At 36.2% G+C, this 27,573-nt stretch overlaps 1 protein-coding gene across 6 annotated transcripts in view; it reads left to right on the top strand.

Annotated features, from left to right (window-relative positions):
- The window catches only part of INPP4B (inositol polyphosphate-4-phosphatase type II B), a 778,265-nt gene that overhangs the window by 1,076 nt on the left and 749,616 nt on the right, over nucleotides 1-27,573 (top strand). The gene's annotated exons all lie outside the window — the stretch shown is intronic.

A 27,573-nucleotide genomic window follows, 5' to 3' on the forward strand; every position in this document is an offset into this window, starting at 1 on the left:
CTTTCAGGCTTGCAGCTGGGAGGAAGACGAGGATGCTGGAGCTACACATACCTGTTTCTGCCCTTCCCCTGTGCCTGGGAAACCTCCTCCCTTCCGGGTGGGTGGTGGTTTCTGCCCTGAGGACACGGTGGAGAGGGACCTGCAGTTTCTGTTTGGGGACAGGAGGTTTTATGGGGTGAGGATGTGCATATTGATTAGGCTGTTGCTGCTGCTGCTGCTGCTGCACAAAACTTACTGGAAAAAGCCAAGAGGGTTTTCTTTTACTCCTGTTCTAATGGTGCAGATTCGCTCCTTTGCCACTGTTTTTTCTTCTCTGGAGCCAGGTCTTCCCCACTCTTTCTGAGATGTGTTATTTGAGGTCATTACATTTTATGACTCCAGGTGTTGCATTTTGCATATCTCCTTCCTCTCAGTATGACAGAACTTGTTTATAAAAGTGTGACTTTATAAAATAAGTAAAAGCCTAGAAGAGGATAAATTCATCTTCTTCCCCTCAAGATGGTACTAGATAGTCCTTTCATTGGTGTGAAACTACATTTCAGAGACCGTGCTTGTAACAGGATTTTCTTAATGGTACCATTAAGAAATGGTAGTAATATGCCTTCATGCTAAAACAGCATATATAAGGTACAAAGACTCACCAATAGGGCAGCTGGCTGATGGTGTGCAAGAAGTTGGGTGTTAGGGTACTGGGCAAGTGGGCATTGTCTCACTTAGTAGACAAAGAAAAGCTTACCTTGTGTTCCTTGGCAATATACTCCGGGACAACATTGACAATAAATCAGAGTAAATGACCAATAGCTTTATGATAAGTACATGAGTGTTAAAAATTAAACCTCTTGCATTTGTAGTAATATAAAATACTACTGAAATGGAATGTCTTTTCAGCATATTTCTTTAAAATGTGATTTAGAAGATTGTCCTTGAAAGGTTATGAAATTTATATGTGAAGAGAGTCTAGTTGCTCAGTGTCATTAGGAACCATGTACTGATTAGAATATGGCTGTTATCTTGGAAAAATGTTCTCTTCGATTAGGCAATAAGTCAATATTTATTTGTGATAAACTAATGACCAGTTAGAATGTACGTATTTGTAACTGTGTTTTGCTTCTGAGTCTTTGATAAAACATAAGAAAAACCAGAGAGACCAAGTTTAGTCTTGTTCCTCTAGCTGTTTAAAGAACATGGTCAAAGTTATAGGCAGAAAATACTTTTAAAATGTAGGATTTTAGCTTTACTTTGGGAGTGCCAATGGACCAATGACTTCCTTTATCATAAGATTTTTGTGAAAATACTCATAAACTCATCAGTTAAATTTAATTGTTAAACAATACTATTATATTTTAGTTGCATGAAGTGGAAACTCATTAAGCTTGGGAAAAAACATATTTGTTTTAATTGTGCAAATAGAGAGTATTTCATTTCTTTTTTGAGATTTGGGAGTTTCTTTGAGTAACGTAAGTCCCCCACATGGGCAACAGAGTTAACTTTTACTACTTTGAGGTAAAACCCAAGAGAGCAATTTTCCTAAAGACAGAAAAAAATGCAAACTGATCTCATATCTCTTAGCAACCAAGTGGATGTCAGTTTCCAAGTAGGTATCTGACATCTGAGAATACAACGTTAAAAAAATTATGAAATCATAATTAGTGAGTAAAATGCTCACTAAATATCTATCTATTACATTTTCTTATTTCACAGTGTGCAATCTCAGCCAGTACTAATATTAGATATACAAATATCATATTTTTGTAATCTTTGTGGAATAAGTCCTTGTCTTTCATAACCATAGGAATTCTAATAGAAATGTGCTATTTTAAATAATCTCAAGTTAAATGTTAATGTTCGGTTGAAAGCTATGTCTGTCTCTTCTGTATTCTGTAGTTTAATTTTTCAACATCTCCTAGCTTTCTAAAGCCCTAGGGAATTTTCTTCACAGGCCATTTTGTTACTACTTTTTGTTATGTTGCATTAGAAATCCTTGATTATAGAACTTCTATAATCCTTGATTATAGGATGCACTCATAAATATACATACTTCCATATTTAGGCTTAAGAAATGAGGTTATTAGATAAATGATTTCAGCTTAAACATTTATTTTTAGATAATTCCAAATGATGATGCTACGATTGCATTTTCTGTGTGTGCAAATACACATAGCCTTTGTTTTACAAAACTTAAATGCAGTATGTACTAGAAAACACATTAAGGTATGTGAGAAAATTCTAAGGAGTCTTCAGGGTCTTAGGCACAACTGTCATTTGAATTAAAACTTGTTATTCACTTTATACATTTTCACTACCTTGTAGATTAATAGGAACATAGATCAATAGGAATACTATAAAAATGTTTATGAAGTTTTATAATGATATCACTATAATATAATATAATATAATATAATATAATATAATATAATATAATATAATATAATATAATATAATATAATATAATATAATATAATACCATATAACATAATTGTATATTAGCTGCAACTGCAGTGGTTTTTCTTATATAAGGCATAGTTGTAACCACTATCTTATTTCCTAGCAGTATCCTTTTATAGATGATATACTGTAAGGCCAGTGGAATATCTAGGAGTTACAATTTTAGACTTTTTATTCCCTTGACTATAAGTTTACTGAACTTATAGTTTACTGAACATTGAGATATCATGATAGATGTTATACCAACATAGCATGAAGAGTTGGGTTTCAATATAATATGTGTTCTTAAATCATATTTTCCAAACTGAGTTTCTTAAATTGGAATATTTTGAGTAAATCTGTCTTCTGCATTGGGCAGCCATATCAACTGGGTGTCCTGATTTTGTGGTGAAGACCTCAAAATAGCCCTTAGAGCCTCAGAGTAGCCTTGATAGAACTAAATGAAACAGCTGGCAGTAGTCATTTGGTTAAGCTGATTAAAGGAAATCTTGAGAAGTTTTCTAGATCATGTGGTTTTGATCAAAGATTCCTTTGGGAATTATCTAAATTAGTGATTTCAAGGGGATGGAGGTAACACTCCCCTTAAAGGCAAAATTATTCCTCCCTTCCTCCTTCTCTACCTCGCTTTCTCCCTTCTTTCTACTTTTCATCCAGTGGTCTATCTATTTTTACCTGTCCTTCTGGGTATTAAAATGAAACAATGCAACAGGCCTAATATTGAAACTACTGAATGATATTCTTTATTGTCAACATTTCCAAGGATGGAAACATTTATAGGATATACAGTCAGCCTTACCACTCATGCTGATTTTGAATTATTGGAGCAAAAACAACATTGAAAAATACCTTCAAAGATCAAAATAAAAAATAGAATTCTAAATAATTTCCATATATTGTTTTTAATATATCATTTATTTATAAACTTTAAATACTTTAGAAGGAGAACCTGAGATTTTTAAGTTTTTCAAAAGGAGTGTGATTCTTGAAAAGTTCAGTAATAGTGATTTAAAGGAACCCTTTTATTATTTTTCACCATGAAAAACTTAATTGAGGGGCACCTGGGTGCTCAGTCGGTTAAGCATCTGACTCTTGTTTTCGGCCCAGGTCATGGTCTCCTGGTTTGTGTGTCCAAGTCCTGAACCAGGCACTGCACTGACAGTGCAGAGTCTGCTTGGGATTCTCTCCCTCCCTCTCTATTTCCCTGCCCCCCCCTTCCCCAAATAGATAAACTTAAAACAAACCTTCATTGCCAGAAATGAGTCTTTCACTTTTCACTTTAGTTCTTAAAATAGGTAGTTATGTGCATTAACTAGACCAAGCTGGGGACTACCATTGCAGAATACAATGAAGCAAATCAGATGTATTCCCTAACCACAGCAAAGTCACCTAATGCAATCCTTTCCTTAATCTAGTCTTTCAGATGGTTCTCATTTTGTGTGTGTGTGTGTGTGTGTGTGTGGCTTTATGTTTCTGGCCAAAAGATCAGAGATGACCTCTAGTGATTAGCACAACTAAAACACAAAAATTATTCACCTCTGGGAAAATAAAGTGGAAATGAAAACCAGTGGCATCTGAAATTGAAATTATAACCTGTAGATGAAGCGAGATGATAGCTATGCCCTTAACAAAGCTTGCACATATCGTTAGTGATTATTTAACATCCTATGATGCCTTTTTAAACATCTTAATATGTCAAACTTGCTAATCACATATTTCACTAAGAACATCAACATGCATCATATTCATGATAGAGTATGTTGCATACTTGATGCACCTTATTAAAAAATAACTTTTAAAAACATTTAAAAAATTTGTCTTCAATAACAAAACCTGTAGCTTTTTATATTTAATAATCTAATCAGATCTTTCTCACCTGAATTTATGAGACAGAGTTGATTTTTATGGTATGTGTAATTTCACTTATTTTAATAGCCTTCTTATATTGAATGAATTATGAAAAATATGTTTCATATCTGTCTTTCTGGATAAATTTGCTTTAAAACAGAGCATTTCCCCTTTCCTGAAGACACCCATTGTGTATTTGGAGTTAAAAAGACATTTAGCACTAGGTGGCAGTGTGCAATGCTTAGTAGCCTTGTGTCATTTTAATTGCAATATATTCATTATTAAAGCTTTTCTTTTAAGCAGAATTTATTTACGTTGTGAGTGTGTTAATGAAATTAAAATCAACATGAAGCTAAATCTTTAGCAGTATATTTAGAAGATCTATTGTCTGTGAGACTTTAAAGATTTGATTGTAATATTTAACATACACTGCTTTTTATGTGGGGTCTGCTTATAGGAGGAATTATTAGGAATTAATGGAATTAAATGTGCCAGAATTCTACTTATGACTAAGAGAAAAGAAAAGAAAAAATTAAGTGAACATGATAGGAAAAAAAAAGGCCATTCTAAAATAGCCATCTTATTAACCATTTGTATGGTTTTTTTAAATTATTTTTTTAATGTTTATTTGTTTTTGAGAGACAGAGACAGAATGTGAATGGGGTTGGGGCAGTGAGACAGGGAAACACAGAATTTGAAGCAGGCTCCAGGCTCTGAGTTGTCAGCACAGAGCCTGACATGGGACTCGAACCCATGAACCATGAGATCATGGCTTGAGCCAAAGTCGGATACTTAACTGAGCCACCCAGGTGCCCCTGTTTAACCATTTGTATTTTAATCCTAATCCTCTCAGTATACAAGCTGAGCAAAAAAATTTTCTTCTAGGAGGTTGAAGGCTATAATTGTTAATTTTTCTCTATCTCATTGTCTTTGGGACAATGCAAAAGAAAAAAACAAGTGCAGATTGTCTCACTGACGCTTCAGCAGATCCCCGAGTATCCTCTGTAATAGTGATTGCCTGGGCACCACAATGATCAAATTGGATTAGTTACGTAGCACTACAATTTTTTGGTTGTGAGGATAGCTGAAGTTTATCTACACCATTTGTTGTTGTTGTTGTTGTTGTTGTTGTTAATCTAGATGTATGTATCTCTTTCTTTGGCTAAATGATTAAACTGTGGGTCATGGAAGAGTTAATGAATTTATTCCACCCTCCAGACACCAGAATGGGACCTCTGCATTGTTTAGCAATCCTGGTTGTAACCCTCCTCATGTTCAATTTGGTAAGCGTTTCAGCCGTGTTTACTGGACATAGATTTATGGAAATGGAGACCAAGGAAAAAGTTAATCAATATAAATTGGCATGATTAAGAAATATACTCCTTTAAAAAACTTCTTACTGCATAAAATTTCAAACATAATAAAAACAGAATAGTATGACAAACTCCCATGTACCCTTCTTCCACCTTCAATAACTGTCAAATCATGGCTATTCTTGTGTCATCTGCAATTCCACTCCCTCTTCCCCTCCCTCAAATTTTTGAAAGCAAATCCTAGATATTATGTCAAAGGAAATACACTTGTGAAGTAGTTATTTACAAAAGCAGTTATTGTATGAAGAGGAATTTTAAAAATAATTGCTGCAGTTAAAACACAGCATATTTCTCTTTAAAAAGTCTGAAATCTTGGTGTTAGGTAAATTAAGCACTTGACTTTGTTTCTGAAAAATATGGTGGACTTTATATAATCAGGGAATGAATTTCAATTTAGGTTCTACATCACATATTTTTTGTGATCACCAGAAGTGTATAGTAATGTTCCTTAAACATGTTAAATTTGTGTACATGTTAGTACATTCTCCATAAACCAGTCGCTGCATTCGGCTTCTTAGATTAAGACAATGTAGACTGTCTGCATACCTTATAACCACAGTTCTCTTATATAACATTTTACTTCTAAAGAGGCAGACATCGAGCACACTCTTGGTATGCAAGAATTTAGTTTGCATGAGTCAAGATTTTACCATTCATCTTAAAGGAGCATGACATATAGTAATCTCTAGTTTCTCTGAGGCATAAATTTAAGTCGCTCAGTCCTGTAAACTGGTCTTTCAAGGAATGAGTTTAGTCAGTGGCCCAAAGGTAACATGGCACTTCACTTTCTAAGGCTAATAATTTCCCCTGGTGAGTGTATTTGAGAATTTGGAAAACTGAGAAATTCCCCTTTGCGAATATCATGGATATTCTAAAATATACCTTTAAGATTTTAAGGAGAGTTAGAGTTTTAAATAAATAAAATTCTTTCAGGTTTCAAAAAATTGATTCAAAAAATTACCACTATGTGTAAATCTTTGTGACATATGTCTAAGAAAAAATAGAATTCCATTGTAGAGAAAACAAGTAATTTGTATTGGAAGAGTTTATGCCATGCCATCCATGCCATATTCTTCATATGTATAAATTATGTATGAAGAAAAGCCCCTGTATACTTTCCTTAATACTAGATACATGATTTTTGGCTTTTTTTTTTGAAATTACTATAATGTTTTCTTTCCTGGACTATGTTTTAAGGCTGCTTCCCAATTTATTCATGCTATTCATATTTCCATTTCACATTTTATATTTGGGTAGGAGTGAAGAATGGTACATACTTAGAATGGTGTAATGAGAAATAATTGAGCCAGTTGGCTTCTAGTTGATTTGATTTCTGCGATTCTTTCTTTCCTTTTTTTTTTCCCACTCATTTTTTCCCTTGATTATAAATGTAATAAATCTCCACTGAAAAAAATTTGGCAAGTAGAGACAAGTCTAAAGAGTCAGAAAAAAATCACCCGAAGACAGTATTGTTAACATTTAATCATATTTCTTTCTAGGATTTTCTATAATTCTTTTACAAAAATTGAGATTAAACTATGTGCAAGGTGTGTGTGTGTGTGTGTGTGAAAATGAGTGTTCTGATTTTTTTTTCCACTTAGAATTATGTTGTTCAATTCAGTTTAGAATTTGATTGAGCAATGTGCCAGGTACTATGCTAAACTCTGTTCTGGTTTACTGCAGTGAACAAAAGAAAATCATGTTTCCCATGCTTTTAAATAATTTCTCTATCATTTTTTAATTGCTATTTGGTAGTTAGGCATATGGGTCTTTATCATTTGTTTAATTATTCTCTCAGCTTATTGCCCACCACCCCCTTTTGCTGTTATCACACTGGGATGAATATTTTCTATATGACCTCATTTTCTGATATTCCTTGTCTGTATTTTTCACTGTTTCTAAGGAGTGATTTCTAGAAGTAGTATACTGGATAAAGGATATGAGCTTTTTAAAAACTTCTTATACATATTGCCAAATGACCTTTCCAGAAAGATTGCACCCAAAATTCCATTCTCCCTGGAAGTACACAAGTAATACCTCCATCCTCACCAACACTGATGGATATTATTATTTTTAAAAATTTTGTTATTGGGAAAAGTGAAGATGATCGTTAACACCATCAACAATATCATCATCAATAATAACAATAATAACACTTACTGAGTATCTCCTACAGGCCCTTCATCACGCAAGACCTTTATATTATCTCATTTAATCTTTATACGACAACTGTAAGAGGAGAACAATATTATCATCCCACTTTAAAGCAGGAAACTTATATTTTGTGAAGTGAAGTGATTTACCCCAGGTCATGCAAATAGAAAGTGGTAGAATTAGGTCTTGGACAATAATTGATTTTACTTTAAATCCAGGCTTTAAAGGACTACATTCTTCTTGTACTATTTGATGAGGTGAGGCTGAACACTTTTGAAATGCTTATTTTCATTTATACTTTATTTTTTAATATTAACTCCTATTTTTAGCCTGTTTGTGTATCGGGACCTTGGTTTTCTTTTCATCAGTTTTAATGTCCTTTATGAATTAGGGACACTGTTTCTTTGTCATTTACGTCATCTATACTGTTTTCTTTCTTATCTTCTTTAACATATAAAAGTTGAAAACATGTCTAGTGAAGTTGAAAGTTGTATTTTCTGCTGTTGCTTATTTTGCCTGGACAATACTTTGTCTCATTCAAATTCACAGATTAATATTTCCCTGGATTGTTCTTTCCTTGAAACAATTTATATCCAGTTCTTTAATGATTTTTTTTCTCGAGTCCACCCAACATCGTGACAGTATGTGGTGTGAGATGAGAATTAAATTGATTTCCTCCTAAAAATAGTTAAGCATTTTTCAGCAGCCATTTTGGAATAATCCATTCATTTCCCATTTATTTGTGTTTCTATCACGTATCATATATTATCATATTGTGGGAGTAGACACATATACACTCCTACAAAGTGGGTTTCTGCTTCTGGTATACTTATTTTATTCTAGTTTTCTGTCAGTTATTTTATTAATATTGCACAGATTTAAATGTTTTTATTTACTTAATATCTGGTAGGATTGATACCCTCTTCTTGTTTTCTATGTGTTTATGTGTAGCTTTAAGACATTCTTACTGATATTTCTTCCAGACCATTTTAGAATAATTTGGTAAAACTGCCCCCCCCTCCCAGTTTTGGAATTTTAATTGAAATTTTGTTGAGTATATAAATGAAATTGAGCCGAATTGACAACTTTACAAGATTTAGTCTTCTAAATCTAAATCAGGAAACTGGTGTACCTCTCAAGTAAAATCTTAATTTGGGGAATTTTTCATGCTATATGTAAGGACTTGTGTTAGACATCAATTATTTTCTTTTTCTGTGTTTCACTCTTCAAACTGACTAAGAATAATACAGCCTGCCCTATGCTCAATGGGCTCACATTAGCTTTGCTCATCCATACTCATGTTTGGCCTGATGGCATCTCAGTTGTCCCTGAGAGGGAGGGACCCAGGAGGCCTGAAGTCTTCTCTTCCCCATTACTGGGCTACAACCTTGCTCTAAATATATATTTAGTTCAAATTCTGTTACTTAAATTATCCCAAGAAAATACATTTAGTATAAATATTTAAAACATCAGTATGAATAATAGTTCAGCTTCTTTAACAGCTCACTAATGAGATGTCATAAAATTGTCCAAAGTATGTGTTACTTTGTATATCAAACAACATATAAGGCAGAAAACATTTCTCAGTTTGATATTTGGTTTCTAGTTGTCAAATTCAACATAATTACCTCTATCAATTTTGGCCCATTACAATGGGGTGGCAGGGGTGCACACCTAGCCTGAAGCTGTAGCTTATTCACCTGTGTCTAAACTCTAGGTATAGGGCTTTTGAAAATGGAAATCTGGAAGTATTTTCATATACACCGTTTGTTTATGTCTTCCTTAAATGCTACATAGCTGTATACTCCCACTCTCTCCCATTGACCCTGGTATATTAAACAAGTTGCATATTGGGATCATACAGAAGAGAAAGCCTTGCTTTTGTACTGACTTGAGTCCTCCAGGTTTTCTTGAAGGGGAGACTTATTTATCTCAGGATAATGGATTCTACTTCAGCTGGTGTTGTGTCTCAGGAAGCTGCAAATAGATGAGTAGGAGAAGTATTATGTGTATGTGGGGGGGGGGCACTCCAGACCCCTTCGTCTATACTTCTACTCTTCTACGTGGTGCAATTGTGCATGTAAGTTATATATGAGCTATAAGTATTGGGGTATGGTGAGAACCATGTTCATTTCCCTGCCTAAAACTGCAAGGGCTCCCCCATGGAAGGGTCACCAAGCCAGATTTTACTAACATCCACTTTCTATTTCATAGGCTAGATAATTGAGCACAACAACAAATGAAGACAAGAGAAAAGCTTATAATTTGCTTCTGTTAAGATTTTCTAATTTCCATGCTTAGGTTTATACATTTCTTCTTAGTTGAATGTTTGAAGCAACAATGCACTAGTAGTGATGAAAATCCTCTCAAAGCCTCAACAGAATTTTTCTACTACTTGTTGAAATTTCCCTGTCAAAATCTCTTGGGTGATATGATGCTGAGAATGAGTATGTGAGAGAAAAAATAGACGAGTGTAGACAGTACATGGCAAATAAATTGTAATCTGCTTCTAGCACAGAAACATTAATTATAATAAAAATTATAAAAATTCATTGAAAAATATAGCCTTAGTTCAAGAAGGCACCTTCAAAGATCTTTAGTTTAATTATTTCTGTGCTCCATTTTAGGATGACCAACATTTTGATTTGTTTGGGACTGAGGAGTTTCAGGGCTAAAATCAGGACAGACTGGGACAAATGGAATGGTTGGTCATTGTATCTCCGCAAACATGGCAAAAGTATAAGGAAAGTAGTAGGTACAAGTTTTAAGTAATCTATTATACTCAGTAGAAAGAAAAGAAAAATTTTGATGATGAAAGTGTTGCTTCTGTATTCTGTGAATAAAAATCACTTCAGAGATGATATAAAATCTGATTTCAAGTTGTCCTTTGCTGGCAGAAACTTGGTATTTTTTATTTATGCACTTATACCTATTTATTCATAATTTATTCCCTGTATACTTCCAAAAATGATTTGAGATGACTCACAGTAAAACCCATATTAGTTCCATAATAATGTAAAAGCTATAATGTGGAGTTTGACTAAAAGTGGTATGCCTTAACTATTAAATTTGATAATATGAATACCACCCAGTGCAAGACCTGAAGTGCTCTAGGTAGAAACATGTATTGGGACTGTGTAAATCCTATGATTTTTGGATAAAAAGATAGTAATTATTTAAGTAACTATTTGATATTATAAGGTTCTCACCAGAGAGTCTGACTGAAGTATTGAGGAGAGGCCCAATGTGGAAGAGCTCCGGGTCCATCCAAGTAGGAATGGCAGTTTTCTATCACATGTATGATTTTGATTCTGGTTCCATATATTCTAACTTTAGACACAATTGTGTTGCATTGAAAAGACTGTTGCATTTATTAAAAAGATCTGGCGTAGATCTTTGTTCTTCCAAATCTACACTATAGTAATTTGGGGAAAGTCATTGTAATCTACCTGAACCTGTTTTCCCATTTGTCAAATACAGATAATAACTATCTAACAGACTTGTAGTGAGAATTAAGTGGCATTACAAAAAAAAAAAAAAAACAAACATAAATATACTGTGAAAGCATAGTATTAAAAATATTGACAACCATTAATATAATCATTTTTCTGTTATTATGTCCTATATTCAGAATGCTCATTTAAGACTGGATTACGGCTCTAAATGTAACAAGGAAAACTATTTAGATTCATCTTGGATAGGGGTGGGTGGCCAAGTATCTTTAATAGAAAGATATACTCATTCTAATATATCATATCCAAGTTAGTTAAAATTTTTAATTACACATGTAATCAATTGACTCCATAGGTATAATAGATGAAATTGCCTCATTTTTGTGTAGCACCTATCTAGAGTTTCTAGGATAAATGACAAAAATGTAAGCATGTTTTAAAAAGTTTAATTTAACTTGCCTTAGACAAAGAAAGGTAACACATTTAAAAAAAATATTGAGTTTAACTGCCTTCAGATAGGGTGTGTCTATTCAGATGGCCAGTCTTTACTCCTTCCTATTATCATACACTTGACTCACTTCACTTATGTGTGTTAATTGCCTGACCCTTTGCTAGCATTTGAACTTATATCTTCTAAACTGGGGGAACAAACAGATTACATATTTCTCAAGCTCTTCTTTATGTGTGCTATCACATAAAACAAACCTCCACTAAAAAGTAACATATACTTCAATGTTATGTTTTCTGGTAGTGTTTTGGTTTTACTATACTCCATGGCTGCTAATGGCTTAAAACTTGAGTTAAAGCAGAATGATAGACTTGACAGTATTTTGTGAAAACTAAGAACCTAGTACAGATTCTCATCCAAATATGTAGTCATTTTCTCCTGCCAGTTGGAGGAAGGCCAAGGAATTATCTGTGGGGTAGCCAAGAAATGTTTTCAAAAACAATTCAGAGTCCACTCTGATGAGTTTCAAGCCATAATCTCCTTAATCTGTGACCTGCATTAACACCCACTTGCAAAGATGTTCGGAGGATTAAATATAATAAGGAGTGTAGATCACACAGTGTCTGAACATGGTAAGTCTTCAAGGTATTTTATTACTGTGATTAATATTTTTTGTTATTATATGAATGAACAAGGAATTGAGATGTTAGAGCTATCTGATACTGTCTAAACTTTTGACAGTAGAATTTTAAATGAAAACCCAGTATATAAAGTGGCAAAAAAACAATATTCTATTAATATCAATGAATTATGTAAGTTCACATGTAAAAAAAATGCTTATTGATAAGGTCAATCAATGAAAACAAGGAGGTTCCTTTGCTGAACACAAATACATAAAATCTTGGCATATAGATAATAGTTGTGCAATTAGATCAGCTTCATCATGCAATTTATTTTTTTATTTGTTCATTATTTTTATTTTTAAATTTTTTTTCATGTTTATTTTTGAGAAAGAGAGAGCATGAACAGAAGTGGGGGAGGGGCAGAGAGAGAGGGAGACACAGAATCTGAAGCAGGCTCCAGGCTCTGAGCTGTCAGCACAGAGCCTGACATGGGGCTCGAACTCACACACCGTGAGATCATGACCCGAGCCGAAGTCAGATGCTTAACCGACTGAGCCACCAAGGTGCCCCAATTTTTTCATTCTTTAATATGTTGTGTTTATTTGACCTTTGTTCATTTGGTATTTTTATTTTGTGTCTTGGTTCATATGGCTTCTTCCTCTAGATTGCTGCTTTCTAAAAGATGGGGACTGTTTTGACACCAATACCCCATAGAATGCATGGCACATGGTAGGCATCAAAATTTTTTTTTGATAAATAAATAATTGGCAGAGTGGGGCTTAAGAAAAATATCACTGAGCTTTTAAAGGTGTTAGTGTCTGAAAAGGACAGGAAATGGTATAATAAAATAACTCATTTAAAAATGGTTCTTTCTAGAAGAATTTTGATACATATAACCCTTGCTATACTAGGCAAGAGTCTGGTCTTTGAAAAGTCAGGATGCACATACATGTATGCATGCTCCCTGGTGCACATGGGCTTATGAGAATTGGTGAGGGACAAAGTGAAAGAAATGGGAAAGCAATGAACATTTGTGGAGGGCCTTCCATGTGCTTGGCACTTACCAAGAACATTTACTTGAACATAGTCTACTCTTCTTGAGGATATTTGCTGTGTCAGAGCCTGTTGAAATATGGCCAGTGAAATGTTTATCACACTTCGGCATGTGGACTGTGGAAAACAATTACAAACTATATGTAGAACCATGGAGTCAACTGTTGTCTGTCTTTTCGAGGCTGAGTAATTTGTAGAGTTTTTTTTTAACCACCCCTACTTATCCATGAGAACAAGTGTAAAAAGTTGAGGTAAATTGGAAAAAAATCCTCATAGGAACTCCCATACATGCTCTAGTCTGCTGAAAGTAACAATAGCTAGCATTTATTGAACACTATCAGGGCTTTAGTCACATTAGTTCTTTTACTCCCCAGAATTATTTGAGGTAGGCACTGCTGTTACTCCCGTTTTATGGGTAAGAAAGTGAAGCACAGAGAAGAAATATAACAAGCTCTAGTTACATCATTAAGTGGTAGATCCAAGATTCTGAGCCAATTCCTCAAGCACCCACCACCTAGGACCCCACTCTTGCAATCTGACTCTTTGAATATCAGTAGCAGAAGTAAGAGGAAGTCTTATATTCTTCTTGCCAGTTCTGTGTTGGAGGTTTTTCACTTGAGCTTCAATTGATAGAGAAGGAAAATGATTTCCCCCCAGAGGGTGGCTTGCAGCCATGATGCCAGGGGCAAAGTGTACTCTCCCTGTTGTGGTCATGAAGGGTGAAGGAAATTTTTAACCCAGGAGGAAGACTGGCTAAAACCAATGTAGGCATCTTCAGGATACTTCCCTTTGTCATTTGTTTCTTCTTTAAGTTGGGAAAATGGTTATTTAGTTCTGGTTGGATCAATCTGTTGAATATAAATATATGTAATATCTGGAGGTTCTATGATGATTATGAGCATAAAATTGCCCAGCATTTGGAAACCTTTAATCATGCACTTTGAACATTCTAGCGAAAAGTTTTCTGTGGCCTGAAAAATATCATAGGTGGAAGGAAACATCTGCTGTGTTTTTCATGAGAGCTGTGGAATCCAATGTGCTTCATTTACAAGGTCATTTTACATGCATTGGGCACACTTAAAAATTTTCCTTGCCACTGAATTTTCTACTGAGAATATTCCACATAAGTAGAAATAAATGTTAGCCTCTGTAAAGTCCACTGGTTAAAGCCATCTATAGAAGCTGATAGCTAAATGTAGAAAAACCACTGTATAGGATGGATTGTTTTTCCCTCCTGCTTAGAAGGTATATCTTGAGCACAAAATATATTTTATTATTAGGAAGGATTTGTTTACACTGTATGGTGCCAATGTTGCTAAGCTTTATTTGTGCCACAGCTACTTACGTACAGATACTGGTGGGACTTTATCTACATTGTAGGCACGATATATTTGAAGAAAATGAGTGTACCTCATTGGGTGTTGGGTGACAACTCTTCATTAAGATAAGCATGCATTAAGTATCATTCTACAAAGAATCTTCTTTTTTTTTAATTTTTAATGTTTATTTATTTTTGAGAGAGACAGAGTATGCGTGGGGGAGGGGCAGAGAGAGAGGGAGACACAGAATCTGAAGCAGGCTCCAAGCTCTAAGCTGTCAGCACAGAACCTGATGCAGGGCTTGAACTCACAAACCATGAGATCTTGACCTGAGCGAAAGTCAGATGCTTAAGTGACTGAGCCACCCAGGTGCCCCAAGAATTTTCTATTTCTTAACGGAAGACATTGTTGCAAGCTAACGTTGTGTGAGCACTACAGATTTCTTTGCTGACCTCTATGGGGAGGTTCATTTGCAGATCATCCAACATAGATATTAATCTTGGGAAGAGGAAAAAGTTCTTTTAGAAAAACACTAGAGGAATTGGTGTTTTCTGCACAATCATAATTCATTAAAGCACAAAGGGATTTGTATGAACCATGTTCTTTAAATTAATGGGTAGTGAGAAGTCTTTCTTCACCCTTGTGAATCCTTGTAGAAGACATTTGCAGAGAAATTGCTGGAGCTGCTCCCCCGTGGGGAGATTAATGTTTTAATATGCAAAAACAGACAACTCACATTTCCTTTGCTCAACAGCACTCTGAGCTGCAGTCTTACTGCTTTATTTTCCCTTTATAGCTCATCTCCCTAAAAACTTTTGTAGAGTCAAATAGAGCCACTAAGGTGAAACCATATCCTTGGTTGAGACTTGAGGACTCTTTCTACATGGAACCACCAAGCAATTTGTGACCTAAATCTGGTGGAATAAATATTTATGTGTAGGCATTGAGATTTTCCTGCTCATCCATTTGAATTTTATACTTGAGTTATCAGCATCAAAGTTAGGCAGTGGAAAATGATGTTAGGAGAGGATGTACTCTTAAGCTCTCTTACCATTGATTGCTAGTAAAGTAGAAGCCATTACAAACTTTATTTTTAATAACCCTCTACCAATCTACTCCACTTATTCATCTTCTCATCATCCTCTCTTCCTTCCTGGCTGGCTAAACTAAAACTCCACACCTCTGCACACAATGTATTTTCTCCTGAAATCTCAGAGATTTCTACATGGTATTCATTCCTTACTTCTCTGCTTCCTTCCAATGAGCAGTGAACATATGCAAGATTTTCACATTTTAAAAAGAATAAAATACTCTCTCTACTGCATAGTTCGCACCATTGGCTCTCAGTTTTCTTCCACAGGACAGCCAAGTACCTTGGAAGGTATGTTCACCATTTCCTATACTTTCACATTTCACTGAAGTATGACTTCTACCCTTCCAGCTCCAATGAAACCTCATTTGTCAGGGTCACTAAGAGACTTTGTATTACATTCCACAGGTAGCTCTCTGTCTTTATCTCACTTGACCACTTGGTAGTATCAGATCATGTTAACTATTTCTTTAAAAAATTCTTCCTTTGGGGAAACCTGGGTGGCTCAGTTGGTTAAGCATCTGACTCTTGATTTCAGCTCAAGTCATGATCTCATGGGTTTGTGAGTTTGAGCCCCTCGTGGGGCTCCATGCTAACAGTGCAGAGCCTGCTGGGGATTCTTTCTCTCCCTTTCACTGCCCCCTCCCCCGCTTGAGCACAGGTATGTGCTTATGGGTGCACTTGTGTGTGTGTACACACTCTCAAAATAAATAAACTTCAAAAATTTCTTCTTTTTTTCTTGACATTGATTCTCCTTTTTAAATTTTTGAATGTCAAATATTTATTAAATATGTAATGTATATTATAAGAAAAAAATTGAACATGCTTGTATCCCTCCCTCCCACTATATTCCTCTCTTTGATTGGAATTTCACTAAATTCTTAGATCAATTTGGGTAAATTTGACATCTTAGAATGTTGGTTATAATTTTGTATCCGTGAACCTAATGGATCTCTCTCTTTTTTAGTGTCTTTCAATACAATTTACACATTTGCTTTATAAAACTTGTTGACAGAATCTGTTCATTTTATTCTTAGGTGCCTCATGTTTATTGCAGTTATTTAAAATGGTATTTTTTAAAAAAAAGCTATTACATTTTCAAACTATTGTTAATGGTTTGTAGAAATTGATCTCATAATCAGTCACTTTACCGAGCTCTCTTAACAATTATTTTTCTATAGCTCTGTTGTTTTCTAAGTATATTTATTGTAACGGGTCTACTGCTAGTAGACATCCTTGGTTTCTGTTTATGTTAAGCTGCCTTTATTTGTGGCTTGCTATTGAATAATAGTGTTATACAATTCCAAGTTTACAGTTTTTCTCTCAACGCTAAGATATTGTTCTACAGTTTCTTGGCTTCTATTGCTCATATTAAGAATTTGCTGTCAGTCTAATTGCCATATCTTTGTAGTGATCTCTCTTTCTGGTTAGAATAAAGAGGAATCACAAGGAAGTGTGCAGAAACTCAGGAATAACAGCGATAGAGCTATCAGAGAGGGAAAGGTTGCTGGGAACTGGAAGAAAGAAAGGTTGTGTAGAGCAGGAGCAGTTAGCTTCTGTCAAGAGGCACAGCCAGCCCTAGGGACCTCACAGAGGAGCTAAGGTTATTAACACCTGGAATCATTCCCCTTCCTTCCTCTGATCTGCTTGTGCTCAGTGCTGGTCAAACCCAGTCAGAAGGCAGGAATCATGTTATATATTCATACAATGATACAGGTCAGGTAAATATAGGGAGAGAGAACGTGTTGGAAAAGGGTGGAGAGAGGGAATCTAGAAGGTTCAACACAAGATACAGCCCATCCTATTTAGTTTCCTTTTCTCTTAACATTTGTTTTTATCATTTTCTCTCATTCTTGTTTATTTCTCAAATTTAAATCCCATTTTTTATTTTCTTAGGCATGTCATGTATAATTATTTCTTTTAGGTCTGATGTCTTAAGTCTTGAGGTTCTATAATTTTTCACGTTTCTGCTGACTCTTGCCATGATGCCTTGTTTTCTCGAGTTTATGTTCATTTTTAAATGTGAGCACATTTTGGCTAAAGTTAACCTGTGCGATTCTTAAGGGACAGAAGAAGATTTGCATTTATTTCTGCAAGATACCATGGCTCTCCACAACCTTCTCTATAGGAGCAGTGTCATTTAAACCTCAGATTCTTGTGAAGGAATAGCTATATGTACAAGTGTTCAGAAAAGGCTATCATTTTATATTTTTCTGCTCAGAGGGATGATGAAGGCAGACAGGTTTCCTCATCTATTCCTTTTGTTAATGAATGGAAGTTTTCCAGCCTACCTTATGCAAACAACACCTTACTTTTGATTATTGCAGATCTGTGTGGGGTTCAGGGTCATCCTCCCCCAGGACACAGGAACAAGGTTTTAACACCTATTCTGCTATACCAGGACCTTGGATTCCCCGAGTTCCGGTTTCCTGTATTAGCATTTGTCGTAGCCTTTCTTGATTTTTTATTCATGTTAATATGCCACTGAGGGATTTTCTTTAATGTTCTTGCGTACCCAGCATTGTATGTTATTGCAATCTATCTGAAATCTTTTTGTCTTGCCTTTGTCATCCTTCTCAATGTCATTTCCCTGCCTATCCTTTAAACTTGAGGTGCTTCAGAGTTCTTCTGTCCAGTTCTCTGTTCCTGTGTCATTTTACATTTATAAATTAATTATTAATTTAATTCACCATTGATGTAATAATCTCTTTGTGGAAGGGATTGTGTTGATGTTTTTCACCAATATCTCCCTAGTGCTTAGCATAATCTCTAGCACCTAGTAAGTGTCCAGTTAATATTTGTTTGAAAAAAATGAGTGAACGGAGGAGCCCTTAATGTGTCTCAAAGGAGGATGATTAGTTTGTTATACTCCAGATGGGAGTGGTTGGAAGAGTCACAGTACTACAATGGATAAATACTTTCATTTAGCTTCAGTTTCTTGAGGTTTGCAATTATCTTCAGGAAATATAAGTTTGCCTCTGGATTTGCCTCTCCTTCATGCTGCAGACAATGTTGAATATTTTTACGCCTCCCTTAAAAATACATATGTTGGTAATACATGTAGACATGTAGAATTCTAAACAGCTTTGGTTGGTAATGGATTTTTCTGTCTGCTGAGGGGATCTTATTGCATGTTTCCTGGTGAATAGTAACAAATTATCGTTGGCCTTTTCTTCCCAATTATTGTAAGGACCTACTAGTTTGTGTGTGACTTTATTAAATTGGATGATTGGGCTTGAAGACTTAGCTTCAAGTAGAGCAGATAAAAGGAAATTAATTGTTGCTAATATTCAGAGCATGCAACAGCCAGATGGATATACCGGAAAGCACTTTAAGTGCACAGGGGTAGAGGGCTTGGGTAAAATCTGTCTTGATCAATATTGCACAGCTCTTATGCTAACCACTTGGAACTGGCTCCTGCATCTAAGAATTCTTCTGCAGGAGCAGTATGGGGAACAAGCTACAGAAGTATAGACACAAACCAAAGACTGACCCTCAACATAAAGGATTTCTGGCTTTTCCAGACAGAGAGGTGACTGACCTTGAAAGCAAGTGACTATTAGAAGCAGTAAGGTGAGAACTGATTTGTGTTCTACGGTGAGCCTTGAAAACAATGGTGGGGAAGATGACTTTGGGAGCAATAGATACTACAAAAAGGTACCAATAGACTTGTGGACAAAGAGATGCTGCTGCAGATTTCAGTAGCTGCAAGGGAAAAGCTATTTCAACAATAGTGACAAGCTTTCAAGAGCTTTTAAAGATGAAAATGGCCATTGTGCTTTATTTTGGCTATTTTAGAGAGCTTGCTGGGTTATTCATTTTTCCTGTGTATCAGAAGCTGGAGAGTTGAGTTTGTGAAGACCATAGTAGAGAGAGCTCCTGTCAAAGTGAATGGAAACACAGCCTTAGCTGGCGGTGAGCTTCCACAGAGAAACAACAGCTGAAAAGAACATTATTATAGATGAGGGCACTGCAACCAAAATATCGGAGAGAAGCAGACTTGTGCAGGAGGGCGGGTATTGTGCAATTTCAAGAGATGAGGGGGAAAGGTTTTCTGTTTCTTGTGCTTGTTTGTGTTTGATTTTAAGAAAACAGTGTAGCATTTGGAGGATGAAAATGGGGACAGGGCAGTGCCTATACTAGAACTTGGGGATTTGGGGACAGCAGGGAATATCTCCTGAGCAAAACTAAAGGACAGCAACTTCTCAGGTAAGATGCTGGAACTGGGGCACCTTGGTGACTCAATGGATTAAATATCTGACTTCCGCTCAGGTCATGATCTTGGGATCTATGTGTTCAAGCCCCACCTCGGGCTCTTTGCTGACAGCTCAGAGCCTGCAACTTGCTTCAGATTCTGTCTCCGTCTTTCTGTGCCTGTCCCGTTTGCTCTTTCCTTCTCTCTCTCTCAAACATAAATAAACATTAAAAAGGAAATGCTGGAACTAATGCTATTAGTTCTTCTGTGGCATTGTCCTGAACATTCAAATCAAGAACTTGCTTTATGAAATTTAGGGGTGTGTTAGCCTCATTCCCCTGTGCAGCCAAATAAATTTACAAACTTAACCAACAAAAGCTTAGGGAAAGGATTTACCATCCTCAAATTTGGGCTGTTAGATCTGGAAAAAGGAAAATGTGGTAATTATTCCTCATGGATATGTATATTTCACAGATAAATTTGTTACCTTTCTCTCAAAGTACTTGCATTGAAATGACATGTGAGCCTCTCAGTGGAAAAATAGGCAACACAATCAACAAGAAGTTAAATATCTTGCAGAGGGCACATAAACAATGGAACATGTGAAAACGAGCTTTTATTTTCTACTACTGTAAACATAAGAAGATGGACAAAGGAGTCACTGAAATCCTTCTAGCATCAGTGTTCTTTGGCTCTAAGAATCTGCAGTTTGCATTTCATTTCCTACTTCTTCTTCACTGTACCCTATGGTAAAGCCAAACAAGACCACTTGATTTTTCTCAAACACACTCCGTTTGTTTCCATTTTCTCCTTTCAGAGTGCTCTACTTTCTCAATTCTGTCTCTTAAAATTCTGCTCAGACTTTAAGGTCCAATTCAGGTCCTATGACACTCTTCCATGAAGCTGTCCCCAAGTTCCCTAGCTGAAAGTGATCTTCGGGTGCTGTGTTCCAAAGCATTTGTGGTTCTAACACTTTTCACATGCTTCTTTGTATCGTGCTTATTTGTTTACATGCCTGCTGTTAATATCGCTACTAGATTATAGATTTCTTGAGGTCAGGGATTCTGTTGTTAGGTTCCCAATAGCATTGTGCTTTGCATATACAAGGCACTTTGTATTCATACATTGAATTGAAAATTGAATTAAAAAAAACACAATTTGCTGGTAGAGTAAAGCCAGTCAGATAAAGTTACAATATAATTTTAAGCTTATATAATACATTTAGTGAAAATAATCAAACTTTATGATCTAGGGTCTAAAACAAGTGAATGGGAACTTTTTTGGCATCTCTATTAGCAGATAATGAGATGTTAGATTGTCAATACTCCTATTGAAGTAATCTAGTAACTACATCCCCTCTTGAAAAAGCACACTTACTGGAAAAGTTTGACATAAATTAGCTTATCAAATGACTTTTAGAAAAAGTCCTCAGCACTTTGTCAAGAAATTTTATTTCCAAATCCAAAAGCAATGATTTCCATTTTGAACTATTTCTAATTTATATCATTAAAATTAAGGTGTGTGTGTGTATGTATATATATATATATATATATATATATATATATATATATAACATTTAATTAATTCTAAATTTCAAATCAATCATTTACTTAATTGAATGGGTTTAACACTTAAGTAACTATTCTTTGTGTGTTTTTTAAAAGTTTATTTATTTTATTATTTTGAGAGAGAGAGAGAGCATGAGCATGCACACAAGTGGGGGAGGGGCAGAGAGAAAGAGAGAGAATCCCAAACAGGCTCCGCATTGTCAGTGCAGAGACTGATGCAGCGCTCGAACTCAAAAACCAGGGATAGAACTCACAAACTTTGACATCATGACCTGAGCCGAAGTCGTAAGCTTAACTGACTGAACCGCCCAGGAACCCCACTAGTCTTTGTGTTTTAAAGCCAAGAGGGTTTAGAGGAAGGAAAGGGTTTAGGAAAAGAGCCCAGAGGACTGACAGCTCCTGCACATGTAGCCTTTGGTTTCTCACTGGAGCTTCCAGAGCAGGGGACCAGCTCTTATCCTGAGGTGCAATCATTCCAGCGGGAACAACCAAAAGTCCACTGAGTCTTTTGTGAATTAGTCTTTTGTGAATTAGTGTTGAAGGTAGAGGTCATTTGAGAGAGAAAATATTTAGTGATTTATATGATCTGTAAACAATAAAGCACCTTAATAGGTATCTTCAGCATTTAAAATTATTGAGAGTGAGGGGCGCCTGGGTGGCGCAGTCGGTTAAGCGTCCGACTTCAGCCAGGTCACGATCTCGCGGTCTGTGAGTTCGAGCCCCGCGTCGGGCTCTGGGCTGATGGCTCAGAGCCTGGAGCCTGTTTCCGATTCTGTGTCTCCCTCTCTCTCTGCCCCTCCCCCGTTCATGCTCTGTCTCTCTCTGTCCCAAAAATAAATAAACGTTGAAAAAAAAAATTATTGAGAGTGAGAGAAATTCAATCTATGCTCTTGCAATTCTGCATATTAAACTTGTGTCATTATCTCTACTCCAGTGGATCGTTTTGGGTGTGGATAGATAAATTATACCCTTGTAGTATTTTACATCTTAATTATTTTTTATTCAAATTAGAAGAAATGCTACATTTTCATAAGAGGTATAGTTACTGAAAGAAAGAAACAAAGAGGCAGTACCATGACAATATTGTGCTAGCACAAAAAGTTTCTTGTCTCTCAGTAGTTAAGAAAAATATTTTGCGAAGCTGTGAGCTATCAGCAGCTTTTGAATGAAAGAGTACTTGAGAACTTTGTAGTGAAAATGTGGTGGTCATTAGTTCCATTCACCAAACACTCTGGCTCTCTGCCCTGTGAACTATCACAGGATTGTAATTCCTGGTCCTGTGTGTTTTTTTCTAAGTTTTTATTTAAATTGCAATTAGTTAACATACACTGTAATTTTAGTTTCAGATGTACAGTACAGTGATTCAGCAATTCCATACATCACCCAGTGCTCATCACAAATGCACTTCTTTATCTCCATCACCTATTTCATCCATCCCCCCACCCACCTCCCCTCTGGTAACCATCAGTTTGTTCTCTATAGTTAAGAGGCTGTTTCTTGGTTTGCCTCGCTCTCTGTTTCTTTTTTTCTCTTTGCTTGTTTTATTTCTTAAATTCCACATATGAGTGACATCATATGCTATTTGTCTTTCTCGGACTGACCTATTTCACTTAGCATTAAGACTCTCTAGCTCCGTCCATGTCATTGCAAATGCATGATTTCATTCTTTTTTATGGCTGAGTAATAGTCTATTGTGTATACATACATATGTATATATATCACATCTTTTTTTATCCATTTATCAGTCAGTCTGGCCCTGTGTGTTTGGGTGGTCAAATGGCTAGTTCTGACCAGTGACTTGTGAGTAAAAGTTAAATTTGTGTCACATCTGCACCTGAGCAGTGCAGCACACTTCAGATCTTTCTTTTTCCCTTTGCTCTGGCCACTGACATCTTTTTGGATGGTGGCTGCTCCAAAACCTCAAATCCAGTATTAGGAGATGCAGAGCAGGTCACCAACATATGTCGCGAATGAGAAAGAAACCTTGGTAAGAAGACAGGAAGATTTAGGACTTGGTTGTTAATATAGCATAACCTTGCATATTTTGACTGAAACAAAAGGAATTCCAAACAGTAGAACGAGGTTAGAAGATTGCAGAAAAAGGACGGGATGTCCCGCTCCACTGGTATTACTGAAGGGACCCAAGTCAGGTATATCATGTCCTTGAAAGCAGTATAACCTAATAGTTCAGGGCTTCTGGGTCCTTCAAGACAAAGAGTCTAAGCCATTATATATCCCTCTCCATAAAATGGGAGTGATTATCTTAGGACTTACCTCCTGAAGTAGTGATGACTCACTAAGATAATGCACTCAAAGTGCCTCACACAGTGCCACGTAATAGACACACGGCGAGCTTTAGTTTTTATTGTTTTTCTTTTACTGAAAATATAATGAATTGTAGCAGTTGTAAGGAGTCTTGCATTCTTTCTGTCAAACTTCATCAGTTGAGGAAATCAGTTTTACAGTTGTTCTGCTTTTGCCTTGTCTCCAGCAGCAGGGACTCACTACTTTCTGAGGCGGACAGAAGTTTTTCCATATATGGCAACAAAGCCTGTTTTCCCAAAATTTCTGCATTTGGTTCTTGTCTTGGCTTATATGGACACTCGGAGCAAAATCTAATCTTCCTTCCACAGAATATGCTAGTTCCTTTAGTCAGTCTTTTGGTGATAAGTTTTCAGATGCCTTTGCTTCTTCAAATGCACTTTGATGTTTCAGTGACCCATTTATGCTGTGTGTGTCCAGACCTAAGCTTACTACTGTCGAACTAGTGACACCTGTGTCCCTGCCAATTGACTTAGCACTTAGCGAGTGCTCCATACCTTCCAGGCTGTGTCCTCTTTACAATATTATGAGCTAATTTTTATTGTTATCTCTATATTATAATTAAGAAACTGAGAAAAGTAAAAATGTATCATTCTACCTGTTTTTAAATAAGATTGTTGAATATATCCGAAAATATTTGCATATAGAATTAGAAGTGGAAATTCACAGATTAAAAATGTAAAATTAAAATATGCTAAATAGGAGTACATAGCTGATGGCAATTTGAAAAAGAAAATATAACATTGTTTTATTATTATAATATTAGATAAACTGTCAATATAATCTAGGAGATGTATATTTTTATCAGGTTTATTATTAACTTCTTGGATTATTCTAGGCAAGGAAGAAAGAACATTGTCACCCAAAAAAGGTATAGCCACCCTGCGGTATCATTTTAATTAAGGCGGTGTGTATTCCTAACATAATGTGTGAAAACAGAACACTGACTGAAATATAAATCTAACTGTTCTATGAGAAAGTAGTATATAAATCAAATATATATAAATGCACTCAAGAGAATTTAGGCCCAAGAGAATGTAATAAATACTATATCTTCATTGAAGTTTTTAATAATGTTATTACTAAAAATGTAAACTAAAAATAAAAAAGCAATTGGCCAACTTCTCAAGAGGCATTTAAATTCCTAAGTGAAATAACTGACCAGACAGAAGCAAGCCTGCATATTATGAAGATAATTCACAGTTTGCTAATAAAATGCAGGAGACAGATTAAATTCTTAACCGACTATAGCCAATATAAAGTTATAATGGAAACCATGAGATAGTCCTCTTAAAATCCATCAAATACACAAGAACAGCTTAAGACAATAAACAATTTAAATGAGAATAAAGGACTCTGAGTTGGCTAAATAATTTCCTTAAATTTCATTGTCAACTTTGCTACATTAAAAAATTAAAAACAAATACACAAATAAAAGCAAACCAACTAACTATACATGCAGAAAAGGAACAAAAGAAAAAAGCAGGACAGTACATTGCAAACGTTCGTTTCAATGGAGCATGCTCATTTTCTTCCCCAGTACTGCCACAGCACGGATGGACAATGAACTTGTCAACTGAGAGAAAAAGTTCTTCCTTTGCATAGAATATCTCTGTAGCTCTGTGAACTTAGAATCTGTTAAATTCAAGTGGATTTAAAATGAGATAGGATTGGGGCACTTGGGTGGTTCAGTCAGTTAGACACCCGACTCTTGATTTTGGCTCAGGTCATGACCTTGCGGTTCATGGGATCAAGCCTTCCATTGGGCCCTGTGCTGAAAGCACTAAGCCTGCTGGGGAGTTTCTCTCTCTCTCTCTCTCTCTCTCTCTCTCTGCCCCTTCCCTGCTCACATGTGCTTGCTATCAAAATAAATAAATAAACATTAAAAAAAATAAAATGAGGTAGGATTTATTTCAATTTAATCTAATTTAAGGCATTCTAATTTTGGATTTTAAGTCAACAGCCTAACCTGGATATACACTGTTTTATTCTGGGTTTTCTGAACCAAACAAAGCCTGAGACAGGGATTCAGGTGCCATGCCTTATTGAGGGGATGTTCTTCAGGAAGAGGCTGCAGGAGAAGAGGTGATGCAGGCTAGGGAAGGGAGAAGAGCTGAGCAAGGATGTGGTTTCAGGTAAATTCTAGCCTTGGCTACACGTGGATTTGCTGTGGCGATGAAAGGAGGGGCAATGGAGGCATATATCACAGCATAAACCACAGCACACCTTGTCACCCAAGGATGTCAGCCAGTCAGTGTGTGTGTGTGTGTGTGTGTGTGTGTGTGTGTGTGTGTGTTTGTGTGTGTGTGTGGTTGGGTTGGGTTGGGATGGGATGGGATGGGATGGGATGGGATGGGGAGGAGGCATGTGGTAATTCCCTGGTGAGGTGGCTCCTGTCTACACTGGCATTGGCCTGGTAAAGGGGGATCTGGACAAGGTATCAACACGGATTCTGCTATATGTACATTTGAATTTTATTTTCACCAACTTTAAGGCCTTTAGAAATAACTTTTCTATATAATTTGCTGAAAGGAGGAGAATGAAGGTAGAATATGTGGCCTAAACTTTACACTAGGTGTTTCACCCAGATTGGCAGATAGGTGTAGGTTTAGATGAAGTAGGTAAGAGTCTTCATTTAGAAATCAGGTTTCATAATTTTCTAAGACTCACTTTGAATTTTCTAGTTGCCATTTTAAGACTTCCCACTTTGTGTGCTTAGTTTTTTTCCCTGTTGCTTGGAGAGTGACTCAAATGCTAACCAGATCCTATGTTCTGCTGTTAGTAGGGTACAGGCTTTACAAGATGGTTTGAAAGAAGTGGATCAAACACATCTGAGTACATTTTCCCCAGTCCATGTGATAAGACAGGAGGGCCCTGGATGAAGTCCTTAGGCCATGGGGTATTTGAAAATGAAGCTGTTTATTCACACTGCTAACTCTTTACTTTCATCAGCTTATCTTTCTTCCTCAATTCTTGACCTGAAACATTTGAGTCCAGGAAGGCTGGGAACATGAAGGTCTGTGTCACTCTTCCTTCTGAAGTAAATACCACAAGGTAATCCCAGCACACAGTGTGGAACTGAGAGACATTCATTCCTCAACAAAGATTACTGAGCCTATGAGAACCAGGTGTTCTTCGAGGTTCTGGGTGTGTGTCAATAAACCAAAACTGACCAAGTCTCTGTCCTCATGCCATTCACGTGCTAGTGGGCCAAAAACTCATGTAAGCAAATATAATAATGTATCAGTAGGAGAGATACAGTAGGGATAAAAATAAAACAGGACAAAGAGTTAAGGAATGGTGGCTGGTTGCTATTTTATTTAGACTGGTGAGGGGGAAGGAGCTCTTGGATACAGGAACAGTTGAGAGTGACCAACAGAGCCATGGGGGTGAAGGGAAGAAAAGAGGTCCAAGTATCAGGTACAGGACTTACAAGTAAGGAAAGGCATCTTGCTGAGAGAATAATGTGTGGAGAGGCATCCTACTGAGAAGATAATGTGGCTGTTAGGATGGGATGGACGCCTGGAGACACCTAGGAGCTCACCTAGCAACAAAATCTTTTGGTTGCTAATTTTATAATGATTTTTATTTTTATATCGTCAATGCCATTTTTACAATGAAGACTTTGAAGCGTTCAAATGACTTCATTCAGATTTTGGTTCCTACAGAAATTCTAATTCTACTGA

Source organism: Leopardus geoffroyi, chromosome B1, assembly GCF_018350155.1.
Source record: "Leopardus geoffroyi isolate Oge1 chromosome B1, O.geoffroyi_Oge1_pat1.0, whole genome shotgun sequence".
Lineage (NCBI taxonomy): Eukaryota > Metazoa > Chordata > Mammalia > Carnivora > Felidae > Leopardus > Leopardus geoffroyi.